Genomic DNA, 22,753 nt, shown 5'->3' on the forward strand with positions numbered 1-22,753 from the left:
GAATAGTCTCTTTCCAATTGTGAAGGTGGCAGGGGTAAAATACAGGGAGCGAAAGGCTATTTACAATTTGTACAGAAACCAGATGGCAGTTGTAAGAGTCGAAGGGCATGAAAGGGAAGCAGTGGTTGGAAAGGGAGTGAGACAGGTTTGTAGCCTTTCCCCAATGTTATTCAGTCTGTATAGTGAACAAGCAGTAAAGGAAATAAAAGAAAAATTTGGAGTAGGAATTAAAATCCATGGAGAAGAAATAAAAACTCTGAGGTTTGCCGATGACATTGTAATTCTGTCAGAGACAGCAAAGGACTTGGAAGAGCAGTTGAACGGAATGGACAGTGTCTTGAAAGGAGGATATGAGATGGACATCAACAAAAGCAAAACGAGGATAATGGAATGTAGTCGAGAATTTTGCTATTTAGGGAGCAAAATAAATGGTGATGGTCGAAGTAGAGAGGATATAAAATGTAGACTGGCAATGGCAAGGAAAGCGTTTCTGAAGAAGAGAAATTTGTTAACATTGAGTATAGATTTAAGTGTCAGGAAGTCGGTTCTGAAAGTATTCGTATGGAGTGTAGCCATGTATGGAAGTGAAACATGGACGATAAATAGTTTGGACGGGAACAGAATAGAAGCTTTCGAAATGTGGTGCTACAGACGAATGCTGAAGATTAGATAGGTAGATCACATAAATAATGAGGAGCTGTTAAATGGAATTGGGGAGAAGAGTAGTTTGTGGCACAACTTGACTAGAAGAAGGGATCGGTTAGTACGACATGTTCTGAGGCATCAAGGAATCACAAATTTAGCATTGGAGGGCAGCGCGGAGGGTAAAAATCGTAGAGGGAGACCAAGAGACAAATACACTAAGCACATTCAAAAGGATGTAGGTTGCAGTACGTACTGGGAGATTAAGAAGCTTGCACAGGATAGAGTAGCGTGGAGAGCTGCATCAAACCAGTCTCAGGACTGAAGACCACAACAACAACAAGGCTGGCTTCACACAGGGCCACTTTACAGCGGTTCGCAAGCGACACTTCCGCTGACTTCAGCGTCCGCTACCGACAGTAAGTGACGCTCCAAACGCCCTTCAGTGGCGCTGGAAGATCTGGTCACCCTTAAAATACAGAGAAATAAGCGCATGACATTTCATTAAATGTTCAATAACATCAGGCGGAAATTGCAATATAAACTTGCCGTCTTCTGCATAACTTCGTGAGGGAAGGAAATCGCCATAAGTTTAAGGACACACCGTGCGTTGGGCTTGTGCTCAGTCACTAACTACCTCGATCTGGACGGGACGTTAAATCCAGTCTTTCTTCCCATTTACAATTTGTGTTTCTGGGCTAGAGGTTGAGATGCCAGTACACAACTCAACACCATATTCTTCCCCACTCCTCTGGCTACAAAAACCCTGTTTTTCAACATAATCTCAGTTCAATGCGACGGCTTGATGCCACCATACCGGGAGAGCCTGTACGACCGCATGGGTACTACAATACTGGCCGACATCGAAACCAACGACTTGCTGCATCATTAACCTCTCCATCGTCCCACATACTACTGCCCGGTAAGTGCATCGTACGTTGGGCCAAACAGATGGAAGTCTGAAGGTGCGAGATTAGGGCTGTGTGGTGGACGAGCAGTAACAGTCGAATTCTCTCAGTGCGCTGACTTGTGTGAGGCCACGCGTTTTCATGGAGAATCAGAAGTTCTTTGTGGCGACAAACACGCTGAAGTCGTTTCTTCAGTTTCCTGAGGATAGCGCAAAACAATTAAGAGTTGTTCGTTGCGCCATGAGGGAGGGCGTCAAACAAAATAACCCCGTCAGATTTCCAGAAGCCGTCGTCATGACTTTATCGGCAGAAGGTGTTGCTTTGAACTGTTTCTTCGGAGGAGAGGTGGTGTGACGCCATGGATTTCCGTTTTCTTTTCCTTTCGAAGTGATGTTTCATCGCGTGTGACGATTTTCAGCAAGAAATGTCACGATCAGCATCATAACGCATAAGCAATTCCGCACAGACGGTCCTTCGTTGCTCATCACGATCTTGTGTTAGGCGGCGACGAACCCAACTGGCACACGCCTTTAGTACCCCAACTGGTGGATGAGTGTGTCAGCAGCCACGTCGAGTTGAGCAGCAATGAGTGTGTTCCGTCGATCGGCTCGAATTGAGTGTATCCGCACGTTCCAGCATTGCAGGAGTCAGAGCTGTATGCAATCGGCCGGCACGCGGGATATGGAAAATGTATGCGCGATCTTCTTGCGATGTTGACAAACGCCTCGCCCAACGACTCAGTGCTTTTGTTCACTGCTAGACATTCTGCAACAGCCTACGCATCTCTTCGATGCTGTGGTTTTTCGCCAGAAGGAACTTAATGACAGGTCTCTGCTTGCTTGGAACGCACCTCCGTTACAGGCGCCATTTAGAAGGCTTGCTCACAGCGCCGGCACCGATGGGAATGTCGTGGAACTATGTTGGCTCAAGTGGAAATATTCCATCATGTCCCACAACAAATTCAGTATTGTTCACCGGAAACTGACCGAGAAAAAAAGTGTTGCATTACGCATTGAACGCCCGTCGTACATCCGAACAGTATTAGCTGATTACCTCTTGAATGAAGAAACATGGAAATGATTTAAATGTACCTCAAATTTGAAATTAGGTTTAACATGCAGTTGACATCTTTGCTTGAAATTTAGCTGAATTTGTAAAGTATTTTAACCACTACAGTATTTCCTATATTACTCATATTTAGTGGAAAGAAAAATTACTTCTCTTACCGATTCTCTCCGTTATGGACCTATTAGTGAAATGTTTAGAATCTCCCTACGATGGACTACCACCTCGCTTCCCGAGCACGGGGTCCCGGGTTCGATTCCCGGCGGGGTCAGGGATTTTCACCTGCCTCGAGATGACTGGGTGTTTGTGTTGTCCTCATCATTTCATCATCATCCAGGAAAGTGGCGAAATTGGACTGAGCAAAGATTGGATAATTGTACGGGCGCTGATAACCACGCAGTTGAGCGCCCAACAAACCAAACATCATCATCATCACGATGGACTACCACGCATTCTTCATTGCGATCTTGTTGCGGTGATCGTCTTGTTTCAGATCTCACCTTCCCCTTTACTGCACTGGGGGGCAAAGCGGCCCACTACTCGTGAGTTAGCAGCTCTTGGCTCGCGCTTTTGAGACAGTGGCTCGGCTGTGGCGCAGTCTGAACGCTACTATTACGTTACGAGTGGAGCCGCTTCTTGCGGTCACCACCCGCGGCGAAGCAGACCACCCAGACGGCCAGCAGCAGCACCGGTCAGTGGCTGTGGCTGCATGGGAAGCAGCCCACATAACTGCAGCACGTGCCATCGGCAGCGTTATTAAAAACACTACTGGCCATTAAAATTGCTACACGAAAAAGAAATGCAGATGATAAACGGGTATTCATTGGACAAATATATATACTAGAACTGACATGTGATTACATTTTCACGCAATTTGGGTGCATAGATCCTGATAAATCAGTACCCAGAACAACCACCTCTGGCCGTAATAATGGCCTTTGTACGCCTGGGCATTGAGTCAAACGGAGCTTGGATGGCGTGTACGGGTACAGCTGCCCATGCAGCTTCAACGCAATACCACAGTTCATCAACTGGCGTATTGTGACGAGCCAGTTGCTCGGCCACCGTTGACCAGACGTTTTCAATTGGTGAGAGATCTGGAGAATGTGCTGGACAGGGCAGCAGTCGAACATGCTCTGTATCCAGAAAGGCCCGTACAGGGCCTGCAACATGCGGTCGTCCATTATCCTGCTGAAAAGTAGGGTTTCGCAGGGATCGAATGAAGGGTAGAGCCACGGGTCGTAACTCATCTGAAATGTAACGTCCACTGTTCAAAGTGCCGTCAGTGCGATCAAGAGGTGACCGAGACGTGTAACCAGTGGCACCCCATACCATCACGCCGGGTGATACGCCAGTATGGCGATGACGAATACACGCTTCCAATGTGCGTTCACCGCGATGTCGCCAAACACGGATGCTACCATCATGATGCTATAAACGGAACCTGGATTCATCCGAAAACATGACGTTTTGCCATTCGTGCACCCAGGTTCGTCGTAGAGTAGACCATCGCAGGAGCTCCTGTGTGTGATACAAGGTCAAGGGTAACCGCAGCCATGGTGTCCGAGCTGATAGTCCATGCTGCTGCGAACGTCGTCGAACTGTTCGTGCAGATGGTGGTTGTCTTGCAAACGTCCCCATGTGTTAGCTCAGGGATCGAGACGTGGCTGCACGATCCGTTGCAGCCATACGGATAAGATGCCTGTCATCTCGACTGCAAGTGATACGAGGCCGCTGGGATCCAGCACGGCGTTCCGTATTACCCTCCTGAACCCACCGTTTCCATATTCTGCTAACAGTTATTGGATCCCGACCAACGCGAGCAGCAGTGTCGCGATACGATTAACCGCAATCGCGATAGGCTGCAATCCGACCTTTATCTACGTCGAAATGCGATGGTACGCATTTCTCCTCCTTACACGAGGCATCACAACAACGTTTCACCAGGCAACGACGGTCAACTGCTGTTTGTGTAAGAGAAATCGGTTGGAAACTTTCCTCATGTCAGCACGTTGTAGGTGTCGCGACTGGCGCCAACCATGCGTGAATGCTCTGAAAAGCTAATCATTTGCATATCACAGCATCTTCTTCCTGTCGGTTAAATTTCGCGTCTGTAGCACGTCATTTTCGTGGTTTAGCAATTTTAATGGCCAGTAGTGTAGTTGCGTCTGGAGGACCCTAAAGGTTATACATCGAAGCAATTCAGAGGCGCGGTTCTAGTTTTTTATCAGAAGATACGATGAACAAGCGAGTGTTAAGGAGATGGTTCGTGAACTCAAAATGGGAACGTCTGGACTGAAGACAACGTTCTGTCCGCCTTGGTAGTTGCGCGCTCGTCGGATTACTGAGCGAAGGGGATCGGATTCGATTCCCGGCCGTGTTGGAGATTTTTTTCCGTCCGAGGACTGGGTGTTGTGTTGTCCTTACTTTAAAAGAATGCGCACGCCCCTAAAGCCAGTAAAAAAAGACGTTCTTTTCGCGAGGCACTGTTGAGGAAATGTAGAGAATCGGCATTTGAAGGTGAACACGGGCCGATTCTATTGCCGCAGGCGTACGTTTCTCGGAAGGACGACGAAAACAAATTGAGAGAAATTTAGGCTTGTACGGACGCATATCGACAGTCTTTTTCCCCTCGCAATGTTTGCAAGGGGAAAGTTTGGAAGGTAGGAGACGAGATACTGGCAGAAGTAAAGCTGTGAGTACCGGGCGTGAGTCGTGCTTCGGTAGCTCAGATGGTAGAGCACTTGCCCGCGAAAGGCAAAGGTCCCGAGTTCGAGTCTCGGTCGGGCACACAGTTTTAATCTGCCAGGAAGTTTCAATGTTTGCAATGTTTGCGAATGGAAGAGGAAAGGAAATGCTGGTAGTACCATCCACTATACCCTGGCTTCCGCAATTTGTATGTAGATGTAACGCTCAGATTTTTAAAATGTTGCAGGCCACGTGATCCATCAACAGAAAACGGCCGTTTTATTTTACCGATGGCGTCGGGAAATAAATTCCCAATTACGAGCGCGGCCAATTTTTGAGTCGGAACTCCTGAACCAACAAAACGTGTTCTCAACAAACTGTCACAGTCTGGCTGTAGGTAGAGGTCTGCGCGAACGGGAATATGTCAACAATTACTACTACACTCGTTTTCAGAAAAAAACAGACTGTGACTAGAGATAGGACGTTCATTTTCACAGGACTGCAGAAATGATTGGTAATTCAGTCACCTCGATTGTGCATGTGTCCTGTTGCCTGGTAGGCACACGGTCCGCCGTGGGCCCCCATAACTTGTTCCATGCGTGATGGCATCGACGCCGGCCTTGGTGGCCGAGCGGTTCTAGGCGCTGCAGTCTGAAACCACGCGACCGGTACGGTCGCAGGTTCGAATCCTGCCTCGGGCATGGATGTGTGTGCTGTCCTTAGGTTAGTTAGGTTTAAGTAGTTCTAAATTTAGGGGACTGATGACCTCAGCAGTTAAGTCCCATAGTGCTCAGAGCCATTTGAACCCTTTGATGGCATCGACGCATATAAGGCGCGAGTGGCGTCCTGTTGTATAGCTACACATGATGCATTCATCTGGTTCCAAAGCGCAGATCTGTCCTGCAATATCATTCGGATGAGGTTCGATCTTCTCATGGGGGTGGTCTGGGTGGTGGGACCTGATCCATCTCGTCGTGTTCTACGGCCTTCCGTGAACCGTTCTGCTCACACCGTTGCACTGCCGAAACACTTTGTCCCACGTGAGCAGCAATTTCCCAGATGGATGCGTGACATTCTCTCACTGAATTGACGGTACGGTTCGCTTACATGTCTGCGAGGCTACCTGCACGTCTGCTGGTGAAAGGGTGGATACTCAAAAGGATTGCACTAAGGAGTTATCTGGCGTAGATGAAACTACTAATACTTCTATCTTTATTTCATTTTATATAAAAATAAATAAAGAGCTAGAGAGGTATCGCACTTGGAAACTGTGTTGCATGTAAAACCTGTACAAACTAAAAAAGTAACTAATGAATCAAATGTACACGGAAACAAGCTCCTTGGTATTAGACCTCTCCCAGCGGCTCGGCCGACCCCTGTCGGTCCTCGGGTCGCGAGGATGATCATTTTCGCTACGTTGCGTATTGGGCACTGTCTGCACGCCATCGCCGTTTGTTGAGTAGTGAGCCCCCACCACTTTGTGCTCATTGTCATCAGCCTTTGACGGTTCGCTGTTTCCTGAGCGAATGCCCTTTTTTTAACCGTTTACGTTCCAGTGTGTGTCTGCTATCTGAGTTATCGGCCGTTTTAGCGAACGACGCGCGAGCTGTCGACGGCTTCTTAATTTTTATGCGTCGTAACAATATGGCGACGGACATTTAATCTTTGGTTCAGGACCTCCACAGTCTCTAAGGGCATGGTGTTTTATGGACCTTTCTAAAGGGGAAGTCCTAGTTTTTATCTGTTTTTCTTTCCGTCGATTGGGCTTAAGGTGCATTCGCTTTTAACCTCTTTTAATTATTAGTTTTCTAAGGTTATGACTCAGGCGCTTATGACCTCAGTCATTTTTGTGCACTAAAACAAAACAAAAACACCGAAGCAAATGTTGCCAATGTAATTCTTAATGTGCAAATAATTGGTTTGTGTTTAGCATTATTAATCCATGTACCAGGTAGCTGCTTTGCTCACAGATTAGTTTGAAGAAACAGTACTGTTGATCTTGAAGAGGCAGAGGCAGAGGAGGGAGAGAGCTGGATTTTGTAGTAACCAAAGTAAACGAAACTGAACAGAGATGAGCCTGTACCATTGTATTCATCGCATGGGACTCATCTGGTGAGAGACGAATCTACGATGCCATAACAACGTATCAGTATTCATTATATCACATTTTGTTCATTAAATCCACACCTTTAACCAGTCTTCGCTACTGCGTCGCCTGCTTCTGATCTTTTAGCCCTCTAAGACCTACACTCTATCCTGTGTTTTTGCTGCTGAACCTCCCAGTTTAGTCAGTGCGCTTCCCAGTGCTCTATGGCGGAATACGAAGCTGCTCGTCGAAGTCGAACAGTGTTCTTGTGAAACGCTCGCAGCCTAACTGCACGTTTCGCCATACATTCACTTCATTGACATGTACTGACAGCGGCAGTGAAAGACGAAGAATAGCCAGTACTCCAGCGGCGACTGAGCAGCGCTGGTGCATGGTTGCAGCGTGGATAGGGCAGTCTGCCCTGCTCCCTGCTACTGTATTGTTCTCGTGTTTTTTTTACTGTTCAGTTAATACATATCGATGAAATTAATGCCGCACTAGTCTAATTTGGGACCGCTCTATCGAGTGTTGAAGAAGTAAAGTTACTCTTTAAAAATTATGTTGTTTGTAACGTTAAACAATGACCTAGTAGATAGTCTCGGAAGTTCCATGCGGCTTTTCGCGGATGATGCTGTAGTATACAGAGAAGTTGCAGCATTAGAAAATTGCAGCGAAATGCAGGAAAATCTGCAGCGGATAGGCACTTGGTGCAGGGAGTGGCAACTGACCCTTAACATAGACAAATGTAATGTATTGCGAATACATAGAAAGAAGGATCTTTTACTGTATGACTATATGATAGCGGAATAAACACTGGTAGCAGTTACTTCTGTAAAATATCTGGGAGTATGCGTGCGAAACGATTTGAAGTGGAGTGATCATATAAAATTAATTGTTGGTAAGGCGGATGCCAGGTTGAGATTCATTGGGAGAGTCCTTAGAAAATGTAGTCCATCAACAAAGGAGGTGGCTTACAAAACACTCGTTCGACCTGTACTTGAGTATTGCTCATCAGTGTGGGATCCGTACCAGGTCGGGTTGGCAGAGGAGATAGAGAAGATCCAAAGAAGAGCGGCGCGTTTCGTCACAGGGTTATTTGGCAAGCGTGATAGCGTTACGGAGGTGTTTAGCAAACTCAGGTGGCAGACTCTTCAAGAGAGGCGCTGTGCATCGCGGTGTAGCTTGCTGTCCAGGTTTCGAGAGGGTGCGTTTCTGGATGACGTATCGAGTATATTGCTTCCCCCTACTTATACCTCCCGAGGAGATGACGAATGTAAAATTAGAGAGATTCGAGCGCGCACGGAGGCTTTCCGACAGTCGTTCTCCCCGCGAACCATACGCGACTGGAACAGGAAAGGGAGGTAATGACAGTGGCACGTAAAGTGCCCTCCGCCACACACCGTTGGGTGGCTTGCGGAGTATTAGTGTAGATATAGATACATACCGACGCTTTCCGTCGACACTGGGTCTCGAGAGAAAGACGTGATGAACAGTATTTGTTTGAGCTGACTCCAGCTACACATTGAAAAACGAATTTGCAAATATCTGCCGAAACACCAGCGAAAATGCTTCTGACGTCTGTCGGGAGGTACAGGCTATGAAAAGGATGAAACAAGAATTGGTCGATTAAAGCGAGGCTCTGCGTGCGTGGGGTGCAGGGTTTTGACGGAAGCAGTTTCAGAGCGATCGATCTGGTGCTGAAACCGTCCAGCTGAACCCCTTCCGGGTGGGACCTCGAGGGTGTGGGGCGGAGCGGGGTGGGTTGGGTATTGGCCGACGGCGGAGTTCATTGTTCGGCGAGCCCGCGAGGACAATGCGGAGCTCCGGCGGCGCGATTAATTATCCACGAGTTTAGCGCAGCTGCCGCTCATTACCGAGTCCTCCTCGGCGACCTTCCAGCTGCTCTTGATCGCTACTCGTTAAATACTTTAATAGCTTATTCATTGCTTCCTTCTTAATCTGGTTTTGTTCCTTGCCGCGATATCACCTTCTTAAAGTATTACAAAGACGCCTACAAGACATGGTTTTAGCTCCTATCTATCAATTTCCAATGTGGGAATATGTGACTGTTTCAGAAATTCTTCAGGACACGTTTGAAGCATTTCTCCTTCACTGGAAACTGATCGAATTTAATTTGAGAATGGTACGGTTACAGTTCGTAAATTTACTACGGGTCACCTGTTAGGCTATCGCACGTCCACTGAAGCCATGTGAGGCACGAAAAAAATACTGTTAACTACCGCAATTAACTCCATCGAGAAGGCGCTGTTTCCTGTTGTTTAAATCTTAGGAAATTGGAAAATACGGAAGGAACGACTGGTGCACTCGTACAACGTTATAAATAAGGTAGGCCATCTGTGACTCTCAGAACACTTTATCACCAACCAAAAATGCTGCGAACTCTTATGAGTGGTCGCAATCATCTTAGATCCCCCCCCTCGGATTGGACGAAATCTATCGACATTGAACGGGAAGTGTTTTGCGTACGTCCCGTGCCAATATTAGTGATCTTGGAAGTACTGTACCTGTTCCTACTGTAGCCATTACGAGCGCATTGCCGTGCCTTGCCAATAAGCACACGTGTAGTGGCAGGACCGCAAGAGAAAAGCACAGTTTGTTCCCTACGCAGCATTACTTTCTCCGTGACTGCACTGTGTTGAACGAAAGTGAGCGCAGCTTGTTTCCACCCGTCTGCGCACTCTGCAAAGGACGATGAAGCGGTAAGATAATCAGAATACGAGTGGCGTTGAAAACAGATGATGCACAGTGTTTTGCGCCACTAAGTAAGCTGAAAGATAAATCATTCCGCGCCACTGCACGTCATGACAACGACGCATGTCGCTGGCATATCGCCAGTTTTATCGTTTCTGTGCTTTCTGCTAAAGCGAGTCGTTTGTGTTGGGTATTTCGTGATGTATAGCTCGTTGTATAATTTTAGTAGGGAAGTGCAGCTGATAATCAGTTTTGTATGAGCAATGTATTGATGTGTCAAGGAATTCATGATATTTACCAGCTTACACAGCACTGCCACTTGGCCGCAATAGTAGTTACGTGTCGAATGATCCGAAACATTTCCATATTTAACACAGAAGAGACGATATGCGAAAAATACCTGTTCGTAAGCGAACATTTCAACACCTTCAATGACTTTATGGTTAACCTTACCTCATACATATTTATTTTAGTTTAAATAGCAATGAAATCATTTACAGAAGTGGCAAAATGATTTCAAAAGATGAATTTGAATTACTCCAAAAATGAATTGCATTGGGCACAGAGGCCCCAATGCTTGAACTACCTGATTCACAAAAAATTAGTGATGGTCTTTCGGATATGTCAGCCTAGTTGTTGTTTAAATTTTATGCACATTTCCGATAGCATAACAGTAATGAATCACACAGAGAAGACTTTACAGATGACAAAATCCATACACATTATGAAAAATGTGTGTGTGTGTGTGTGTGTGTGTGTGTGTGTGTGTGTGTGTGTGTGTGTGTGTGTGTGTGTGTCACATCTACTCCTAAACCACTGCACCGATTTCAACTTAACTCGGTACACGTATACCTTTCTGTCAGGAGATAATCACTATGGGAGGTAAGAACCACCTCCCTATTAAAGGAGTTGGGGTGAAAATGAAGCGTAGCCCGCTACAAGTGAATTCTCAGAGTTTGTTCATACATTATTTGAAAATGAGTTCACTTGACCTGCAACAAACTCCACACATAATTTCAAACCTTTGCACTGACAGTTTCTCAAAATGATGAAAGTCAAAATGTTTATCGCTTACAAACTTTTCCGTTGTTCATGCAATAAAAATACCGTACGAGGCATGACGTAATTGTTTATTACTTCTTTACTACTAACTGTATTCGTGACACAAAACTGTATACATATATACAACTGAATGTAGTGTAAAATTAAATTATGGTATGAAACACAGTGGAGATGATGTGACATCATAAACAATGATGTGTGTGAAAAACTGCCGCCTCATGAATGATGTTTATTACTTCTTTGCATCTAAATCTGTTCGCAATAAGTTTCGTAGACAGTATCCACATAAGACGCTGAATGCAGCTGCAATAATATATCATTGTTCAACGCATAGGTCAGGAGATATGACGTCATAAACATCAACGCAAGGCCAGACTCAGGGTGATAAGGACGTGGTCTTACAGCTATAAATAAATACCTGGACAACGCGGGTTTCTCCGCTAGTACTTAATGATCCATAATTTCCATAATGATTGCAGACTGGATGGAATGCAACAACAGTTAGCATGGGAAAACAGAGTTAATTTCGTGTGCACTTATTTCGTAGTATTAAGTGCGGCACAGTTTGCACTTGACGTCTGCGCGTTTTGCACAGGCACGCGGGAACACTGGCTGTGGGCGGCTCTGCCGAGAGCAAGCCGGCTCTTCCCCCTGACTACATTTGCTGAGACCGACGTCTGAAGACCTCGGTCTACCCTCTTGCTTTCTTATCGAGCGAGTTGCCGCCAGTGATTGGGACACTGGATTCGGGTTCTGGACGAGCGAAGTTCAAATACTCGTGGTTTCCGTAAATTCTTGTCTTGTACGACGATGTCGTCAACCTGAGACGTGATTTCTTCAGTTCTACGTAACTCCTTGCTAACGTCTGGAGGGCACACTTAGAGGCGAGAAACCCAGCGACAAATTTTTCAGAAACATTTCTCTACTGGGTAACTGAAGAAGGCACTATCCTTCGTTGATATGAGTATTTGCCGTGTGTTTCCGTCTCCGCTTGTGGTCAGACCCCACCGGTTTTCCCCGCGCTAGTCTACGGCTTCGAATGAGCACAGGCAGGTAGCGAAACTCGTTTCTCCGTGTCAGCGCTAGGAATTCCCCCCCCCCCCCCCCCCCCCCAGACGATTTACACACCACCACAAACGAAATCGAGGTTGCTCGAATCTGTGGCTTCACTGCAGAACCCGTAAATCTCGGTGCTCTGTGTCTTCGTAAGTGTATTAAAATTCGATGAGAGTTTTATTAACATCTCATCTGTAATCAGTTGAAACTCACTGACGCTTTAAAACTTGTGTACCGTACCGGAACTCGAACAGGTAAACCTTGTGTTATGGTCTTCAGTCCTAACACTGACACTTTGTTGTGTCCAGCGCCAGCCTCTTCGTCTCAGCAAAACTACCGACCTTGGTCTCCCTCTTATTTTTACCTCCCCTCACATCCTTCCATTGCCATACAGATGATTCGCCTACGACTCAAGATCTGCCCTCTCAATCTATACCTTCCTTTATGCAACATGTACCACAAATTTCTTTTTTCGCAATTCGATCCAGTACTCCTCGTTAGTTATTCGATCTACCCAACCAAATTGAAATATACGACATTTCACCAACATTCAATTGTCTGCTCGTCTGGACTTCATATCGCCCATGTATCACTTTCGTGCAAGACTGCACATCGTACAAATTTCTTGAGAAAATATTTATATTCGATTTATCAAATTTCTCTTTATATATACTGAGGTGGTATCTGTTCTTTCGGACCGAACAGATATCATCAGTGACCATTCAGCTCGTTAGAATGAAATTACAATGAAATGAAAACCCTTAGCTGCTTACAGGCGTTGACGTACGTGAACGGGGACAGATGAAAATGTGTGCCCCGACCGGGACTCGAACCCGGGATCTCCTGCGTACATGGCAGACGCTCTAACTGAGCCACCGAGGACACAGAGGATAGGCCACATGTACGAAAGAACAGATACCGTCTCAGTATATATATATATATATATATATATATATATATATATATATATATATATATATAAAATATGGCTCACCGCCCACTTCATGTTCTTCTTCTGTGAGGATGCACAAACAGTGCCCGAACTCTTACGGGAATCGGCAACGCGCCACGAGTAATGAGTATAATGGGCGGGGGCACTACGTTGAGAATGTGGGTTTCGCGGGAGGCGTGCCAGAGATAAATCCATGCAGTCGCACTATCCTCTGTGTCCTCGGTGGCTCAGATGGATAGAGCGTCTGCCATGTAAGCAGGAGATTCCGGGTTCGAGTCCCGGTCGGGGCACAAATTTTCGTCTGTCCCCGTTCACTATGTCAACGCCTATAAGCAACCAAGGGTTTTCATTTAATTGAAATTAAATGCTGTTGCTGCTGTTACCGACCTGTATTTTATGTTCTCTCTGCTTCTGCCATCGTCAGGTATCTCACTGTCGAAATAACAGAACTCATAAATTTGTAGTGCCTTATTTCTTAATCTAATTCTCCCGGAATCGCCTGTGTTCGACTACTTTCCATTATTCGTGTTTCACCTTTTTCGATATTTATCTGATAATCTCTTTTCCACTCATCCATTTTGTTCAACACCTCTTTTAAGTCCACTGTCGTCTCTGTCAGAATTACAGTGTCATCAGCTTTGATTTCTTCTCTCAGAACTTTAATTCGCTGTGCAAGGTGTTTTTACCTACCGACTGAGCTATCCAGCTTTAAAACCCTTTACCCGCGCGCAGGACCGACACACAGTTTACACCTGCCTTCAAGTTTCAAATCAGTCGCCCACAACACTGTTAGAGTGAAAGATTCATTCCGGAACCTGTCATCACCGCCAGTCACGTAAATCACGTCTCGTCTCTCTGAGTCGAGTCCCGAATGCCCGAGAATTTGGTATTCCCGGCACGACGTGCTCTTGCCCGGCCGGGAGGCTGCGCGGCGGATGCAGACTGCGCGCGGCGTACGGTGCTGCAGGAATGCGTGCCCGGTGGGATGAATGGCCAGGTGCGCCTGCCCATCCCGGGTCATCGGCATTCGCTGGCCGCGCAACCGGTTCCGGCTCCTCCGCTGCTGCTGCTGCTGCTGCTCCTCCTCCTCCACCTCCTCCTGCTACTGCTGCTGTGTTGTGCCGAGCTGCCTTCTTGCGGCGAGGCCTTTACTCTCGCCGCCGCCGCCCGGCTTTTTGCCGTCTCTCCCCCTCCTACCCTCCCCTCCCACTCCCCCTCAAACGCGAGCGACCTCCTCGCAAGGCTCCGTGTTGCGTGACGGACCGACTTCCGTTGATGGGAGTCGTGCTGCGGTGCCGTTTCACGCACTCCTACGTCCGCGAATTCCATCGCATGCCGGTTCACATTATCTCTCGCTTTTCTTCGGTCTCTTCCATTCTGCTTTCACCTGGCGCAAACTAGTTTCTCTAGTAAATTATCGAATACCTCCTACTGGTTTTTGTCGAATAAATATTTTTTTCCATTTACGAGGAGATCACGGCAAGTGTCATAAAACGATTTCGAAAAACTTCGCTCAGTGGGAGGGCAGACGAAACAAACTAACTCCTGTCTCAGCTCAACCATAGATACTCAACCGTTTCTGAGAAATTCGACGTAATTTAAAAGTATTTTAGCGGGCGATAAGCTCTGTCCAACTAGCGGCATAATGGCCAGTGTTTTAACCACTCTCACTTTTGCGTCCCGTGTTCGAAGCCCGATTACTGTTTTTTATTTATTCATTCTATCGTATTTTGTTCATTTATGTATCCATAGAAGGTTCTTGTCAAGTTAGGGGAAACGAGGGCATTATATTAATTGTGTAAGAGGTCCATGACTAAGGAATTTGTTAAAAAAAAAATCAAATGTGTGTGAAATCTTATGGGACTTAACTGCTATGGTCATCAGTCCCTAAGCTTACACACTACTTAACCTAAATTATCCTAAGGACACACACACACACACACACACACACACACACACACACACACACACACACACACACACACACACGCCCGAGGGAGGAGTCGAACCTCTGCCGGGATCAGCCGCACGGTCCATGACAGCAGCGCCCTGGACCGCTCGGCTAATCCCGCGCGTAAGGAATTTGTTGCTAGCAGACTCGAGCAGATGTAATTTCGATGGATTGCTCACGCGCTGCCTGCGATATGTAAGCTATAAGAGAATCTGAGACCAGATAGCAGCGTTGGCTCCAGTAGGAACTGTGTGTCAGTAGGAGTAAGTAGTAGCTAGGAGTCTGGTGTATATAGTTGGCTGGGCCGGTCGTGGGGAGCGATGGCGGTGCCTGAGCGATGTAGTATGACGTAAAAGCAGCCTCGAGCATATGTACTGTTGTCATATCAAGTCCCATCTAAATGTTTTAAAAAAAATCTCTTAGTAATAATCTTTCTTATAAAAATTAACTTTTGACAATCATTCATCTCAATTTAAAGGATTTACGGATTTCTCTAATCCATGGTCATCACGAGTATTGTAAAGAAAAACTAGTTGTTTCTTTTTACACATGACAAATCTAACGGCCGGCATTGCACTGGGCTGTGCCAGAAAAATTTCTTATAGGAGCAGATATATATGCGTTATCCGGCGACCTTATTGAGGTAAGAATTTTCAATTTATTCAGTATGATCTTTCAAGGCCATGACGAAGCACTGCTGACGTCGAAATTTACCAGTTTAGATTCACAGTCAGTTAATTATTGAAAGGTTATATGCGAGTCACATTTTTTATTAGGAGGTTAGTCACATTGTATTATTTGTAGGTTACGGAATTTGTATATTGAGAGGTTACGCTGAATGTGAATGCCATATATATATATATATATATATATATATATATATATATATATATATATATATATATATATATATTTATCTGTGGGGAGGTTACAACTGTAAAATTACAACTGGGTTTCACAATAAGTTCCATACGTTATATATAATGTGTGGTTATGGTATTTTCAGATGCTACAGTCTCTTTAAATTCTCATATTCTTGTATTTCACTCTTGTATCAGTTCTCAATTCTTACATTTTTTTGTTATGCTTATTCTTCAGGAATAATTGGAGCCTTCCCTTGGATGATACCGATCGTAGAAACATGCGAAACATTGCAATCCCAAGCACAGAACACCAAGAGTATCTTGCCAATGCGGGTTTTTCACAGCGGCATTTGTTCCCACAATTCTCATCCGGCAAAGAAACGCTGTTAACATTGCTGAAGATTTCACGAGTTAGCAACAATTTCGCGGCAAACCACGCATAACATATCACTTTGCCGAAATCTCGCGCTTGCAGTTGATTATGAATCAAGATACACTACAGGAATTCCACCGAAAACAAATTTAAAGTTAGTAGACGAATAAGGTGAACGTTATTTCAATATACATTGGAAAACATTTTCTAGTAATTTCCTAAATAAACAAAACTGAAAATAATCGGATGTCGAACATGGGGGCGCAAAAGTGTAAAGCCGCAACCCTAGCCACAGCGGCACCGCTTCGGTTGAACTGTTTCATCTCTAAAAGGCACGTGCACGTGAACTACCTCGAACGAAAACTTTGACCCTTCATTTTCGCAGAAACAGTCGAATATCTGCGGAGAGGCGTAGGCACGTTTTCACATATTTTGACACTCTTCCACTGAGCAAAGTTTCTGGGCAAGGGGGTTGTGGCACTTGCCGCGTTCTTCTCGTCAGCATAATAATACACTGACCTGTAGAATGTAGATGCAAATTTTTCGTAAAAGAGTATCATTTTTCATTTATTTCTTATATAATTAAAGACCTGTTACTCAGCGTTTTAAACCTGTTGTACATATTTATAATTTACTTCTTATAACAACAGAAATATTAAAAATGTCGAGGTTTGTCGATGACATTTAAATTTTCTCGGAAGCAGAAATTGTCTTGAAAGTCCAGTTGAATGCAATGGATAGTATCTTTCTTTTTATTGTTTCTTGTTTTTATGTAAATTGGCTTCTTATCTTTCGCGCGCGCGCGCGCGCGCGCGCGCGCGCGCGCGCGCGCGTGTGTGTGTGTGTGTGTGTGTGTGTGTGTGTGAGAGAGACCTGAACCTCTACAGTCCAAGGGATGTGCTTACGTGGACGATAGCTGATAAAAAGAGTCTGAAACTGTATAACTGTAAAGCAATGAACTTTTATCCAAAAAATTTAGAAAACGTTGTGCTAAATAAGCTATCCTGTGAAATTCTGTATTTTGCAGTGCTGTGGGCAGTGCTAAAATGCATGACGTCACAGTGCTTGTCCTTCAGTCTCAACACACAAAAGTAACAGAATAAAAATTCTCTGTAAAATTACAAACCGAATATTGAAAAATAAATGACCAGAAATGCTAATATTAAAATGCTTTGTAATTTTACGTATGCAATCTAAGTGAAATTCCGAGCACTAAATATCTCTCTCTCTCTCTCTCTCTCTCTCTCTCTCTCACACACACACACACACACACACACACACACACACACACACACACACACTGCACGGATAACTAAGTGTGACAAAGTGAATAAGACGTGAAGTAAACTGTACTGAAATGAACGTGACAATAATTTTGAAATGCAAATCTTGATTGTCAACGATTTTACTGTGTCCTGACTGATGTTAAAAGGCCCTAACAAATTTCAGGACTTGGCTTGTGGAAACTCAGACCTGCTCGAAAGAGGTGAAAATTAACATGCTGTGCAGCGGGAAACCAACTAAAGAAAAACTTTGCCAATTGCAATGCAAGCGAAAGCAACTGAGCTACGTACGTCGTACTAAATGTTCTGACCAACTGTGTTCCGCTAAGTGCAATGCGGCGACAAACAATTGCAAAATTAAACTTTCATGAGGAGCCGGTGGAATGAGTGACTGAAAAGAGAAAATCCAAAAACTGGAATTTTGATATCTTGACATTTCTCATAAAAAATATGACTCTGCCATGAAATTAGTTAATAAAACGGAAAAAGAGTGGTGACTCTACAACTCTGAATCCGACCTATGTAAGCAGATAACTTTATTTAATGACGTCTCGACGTCAGACTAACCAACCCAAACCAATAAAGGAAAATAATGCTAAAAATTTTCCTTTCTCAAACTCATGATAAATTATGGGCGAGCAAGCGATGCAGCGACAACGTTACCTTGTATATCTTCACACTTTTCAGATCAATCTTTACAAAATCGTATTTCCAAAAAGCAACGTTCTCTTCGCTTGCGTCTCTCTGTATTGTTGTTTATTTCCAGACCATTCAGCAGCATGACCGACACAAGATTCTCTCCCTGTCGTACTTGTCATGCTACGCTGGCAACGACTACACTATTGGCAACCAAAGATCACACTGCTCAAGTGTACAAACGTGTGCTGTGACGTTGCTCGTCGTCTACCTGCAGGTTTGTTTCGTTAGTTTTTGACGAGTGCCCTTGATGATTGCCCACCTTAGTCCGAATCGTCAAACTAGCGATGCCATTCCATCTTGAATGAGCTACGGGGAAAACACCTGGGTCGTTGCGACGCAAGTACATGAAATGCCAACAGTTTGCGTTCGCGTTGTTTCGTGCGTGTTACTTTGTGCGATATATATCGTGCTGTTTCCGAGACATTCAAGAATGATGTCACTTACATAGATTCGATGTTTCCCAACTCTTCTGGTGTCTGTCATAGAGACAGTAACTCATTCTCTGCCCTACCTTCCTGTTCATAACGAGTCGTCCTCCCGTTACACCATTTCCTGTTGCTGTTGATATTACTGTATTCTCGTCTGTCCATAAATCTTGACGTCCACTGTATCTACACACATCAAAAGAAGTTTTGCATCACCCCGGTTCCCAGAACTTCTGAAGATAGACGTTGACTATGGATCTTGTATCACAGACACAGTCCGTTTGACTGTTCAAAGATGTCATTAAACCCGCCCAAATGTGTAAACAACCAGGCATGAGTATCGCCTGTTAGACGGAGGGGGTCCGACAGCCGATCAGTTCCAGCCATTCTACCAGGAAGGAGGTACACGGTTCGTGTTGTCTATAGTTCAACAATGCCTAGACGGTCAGTACCGCCGTTCGATCGCGTCCTTATTGTTACTTTTTGCCAGGAAGGGCTCTCAACAAGGGAAGTGTCCAGGCGTCTCGGGGTGAACCATAGGGATGTTGTTCAGACATGGAGGAGATACAGAAAGACAAGAACTGTCGATGACATGCCTCGCTCAGGCCGCCCAAGGGCGGTGGATTATAGCTCGGAGGAACCCTGACAGCAACGCCACCATGTTGAATAATGCTTTTCGTGCAGTCACAGGACGACATGTCACGACTCAAACTGTGCGCAATAGGCTACACGATGCGTAACTTTACTCCCGACGTCTATGGCGAAGTCCATCTTCGCAACCACTACACAATGCAGACGGGCCTAGCAACATACCGAGTGGACCGCTCAGGATTGGCATCACGTTCTCTTCACCGATGATTGTAGCATATGCCTTCAACCAGACAATCGTTGGAGACGTGTTTGGAGGCAGCCTGGTCAGGCTGAACGCCTTAGACACACTGTACAGAGAGTGCAGCTAGGTGGAGGTTCCATGCTGTTTTGCGGTGGCATTATGTGGGGCTGACGTACGCCGCTGGTGGTCATGGAAGGCGCCGTAACGGCTGTACGATACGTGTATGCCATCCTCCGACCGTTAGTGCAACCATATCGGGAGCACATTGGCGAGGCATTCGTCTTCATGGACGAGAATTCGCGCACTCATCATGCACATCTTGTGAATGACTTCCTTCAGGATAACTACATTGCTCGACTAGAGTGACCAGCGTGTTCTCGAGACATGCCTGGGATAGATTGAAAAGCGCATTTTGTGGACGACGTGACCCACCAACCACTCTGAGGGATCTACGCCGAATCGCCGTTGAGGAGTGGGACTATCTGGACCAACAGTGCCTTGATGAACTTGTGGATAGTATGCCACGACGAATAGGGGCATGCATCAGTGCAAAAGGACGTGCTACTGGGTATTGGTGGTACCTGTGGGTACAGCAATCTGGACCACCACCTCTGAAGGTCTCGCTGTATGGTGGTACAACACGCAATGTGTGGTTTTCATGAGCAATAAAAAAGGCGGAAATGATGTTTGTGTTGATCTCAGTTCCAATTTTCGTTACAGGTTCCGGAACTCCCAGAACCGAGGCAATGCAAAACTTTTTTTGATGTGTGTATATTGAGCAATAGCATTTTCCTTTTCAGATATTCTAGCTTCCTGCCACGTTCAAATTTTTGTCGTTCCACGCCGCGACTCGTTGAACGTTATCTTCTCGTTGGCTATTCTGTTTTTCATGGTCACTTTGCCTTTGGCACCCCTCCCGGAGGGGACTAGTATGGAATGTTTTACCAATGGAGAGATCATCATGACTCTGTTTCAGTTACAGGCAACGTGTCCTGTAGATATATGTTGATACATGTTGTGTGTCTGTAATGCACTGATTTCTGTTGTCTTCTGCATCCTCGTGCTGTTGATAATTGCTGATTCTTTCGCCTATTTCTTCTGTACGAATAATAAATCTGTAAAACTGTAAATCTGTCCGTTTGAACACGCTTCTGCAATGCATGGGGTTTCAGAACTAATTTGAACGTAGATTGGGGCATCTTATAGGCTTCATTTCACAAAAATCGGATCACAAAAATACGTAAATTGAAAGTTTTATCCATAGTAATATTATAAATGCGAAAGTAACATAAGCTTTCACGACTAATCAGCCGAAATCATTTTCATGCAGTGTGGTGTGGAATTAGCTCGAACCCTGAGGAAGATCATAGGCTGTTTAAGAAATTTTGTAGTAAAAGATACTTATTGGTAGAACACATGTTCCACGAAGTACACAAAAATATTTACAGTTTGAAAAATCTATTTACTCTTTGTCTTTGGGTATTTATCATATTTGTGAAAATTGTTGCTTATGTGCTGTGCGATAAAATTCAAAGTAATAAATATAATGCTTGCACAGTCTTAGTATGTTTAATCCATGCTTCCACACTATTTGTTGCACAATGTACGCGTTGTGTAATGTATAGGTACTTCAAAACGTATGAATCATAGAAGGGCATTCACGTCCATGTCCCTCTTTACGCACTTCTCGGCAGCGACGCCGCGCATGCCGAAGCATTGTGTATTGGGACATCTTGGGCGGAGGGATAGCGCAGTGCACGTCACGAGATACGCTTACCGGAGCAGGCAGACGAGTGAGGGCAGCTGGCGTTACTGCTTATTCACCATCACTCATCGTAACGGAACTACTGATAGGCGCGCACAGATGCGGGAAACAGTTAGTAACAAAATAAATTATATAATCTGCACTCGAGCCGCTTAATTTCAATGTAAGTTACCTCCCGGAAACGCAGGCCTTTAGCTTACTGTGAAGACTGTACGGCTCCTGTCTACCACTCTGTTTCGACAAGTAATCCAGTTCACTTCTACCCCGCCCCCGCACATTCGAGGTGAGTAGTCACCAATGTGAAACGCGTTAATTTTTCCTCCACCCCCTCCTCCGTCCCCCCTACCCGTCATCATCTCCTTCCCCTCCGCCTTGCCCGGCTCGATGTCCTCCTCCACCCTCCCCACCTCATTGCCCACCACCACCTCCAGTTTCCACTCCTCATTCCCCTTCCATTCCGTTCCTTCCCCCTCCTCATCAGATTTAATACATGGACTTTGCGCCATATGATAGCACGCTACTAAATTCCGCAGTGCTGTGGCATCAGCTGTGTTTCATTGAATTTCTTGTCCAGCTTATGGAGGATATTGATGTAGGTTCTCTAACTGTAATATTGATTATCAATAAAATGGCAGCAATAGGTGAACTTTTATTTTTGTTTTAAAAACCACGGTCGGCCAATTCATCCATTGGTATCTACATATGATGTTGTTGTTGTTGTTGTTGTTGTTGTGGTCTTCAGTCCTGAGACTGGTTTGATGCAGCTCTCCATGCTACTCTATCCTGTGCAAGCTTCTTCATTTCCCAGTACCTACTGCAGCCTACAACCTTCTGAATCTGCTTAGTGTATTCATCTCTTGGTCTCCCTCTACGATTTTTACCCTCCGCGCTGCCCTCCAATACTAAATTGGTGGCGCAGTGGTTAGCACACTGGACTCGCATTCGGAAGAACGACGGTTCAATCCCGCGTCCGGCCATCCTGATTTAGGTTTTCCATGATTTCCCTAAATCTCTCCAGGCAAATGCCGGGATGGTTCCTTTGAAAGGGCACGGCCGACTTCCTTCCCCATCCTTCCCTAATCCGATGAGACCGATGACCTCGCTGTTTGGTCTCTTCCCCCAAACAACCAACCAACCAACTAAATTGGTGATCCCTCGATGTCTCAGAACATGTCCTACCAATCGATCCCTCCTTCTAGTCAAGTTGTGCCACAAACTCCTCTCCAATTCTATTCAATACCTCCTCATTAGTTATGTGATCTACCCATCTAATCTTCAGCATTCTTCTGTAGCACCACATTTCGATAGCTTCTATTCTCTTCTTGTCCAAACTATTTATCGTCCATGTTTCACTTCCATACATGGCTACACTCCATACAAATACTTTCAGA

The 22,753-nt window shown here is 45.3% G+C and overlaps 1 protein-coding gene and 1 non-coding gene across 2 annotated transcripts in view; both read left to right on the top strand.

The window, feature by feature from the left end:
* LOC126474711 (protein alan shepard) overlaps positions 1–22,753 on the top strand; it is a 429,882-nt gene that overhangs the window by 186,057 nt on the left and 221,072 nt on the right. The window lies entirely within an intron of this gene.
* On the top strand, positions 13,388–13,461 carry Trnat-ugu (transfer RNA threonine (anticodon UGU)). The gene has a single exon. It is a non-coding gene; the product is annotated as a tRNA-Thr (tRNA).

Source organism: Schistocerca serialis, chromosome 4 (assembly GCF_023864345.2).
Source record: "Schistocerca serialis cubense isolate TAMUIC-IGC-003099 chromosome 4, iqSchSeri2.2, whole genome shotgun sequence".
Classification (NCBI taxonomy): Eukaryota; Metazoa; Arthropoda; class Insecta; order Orthoptera; family Acrididae; genus Schistocerca; species Schistocerca serialis.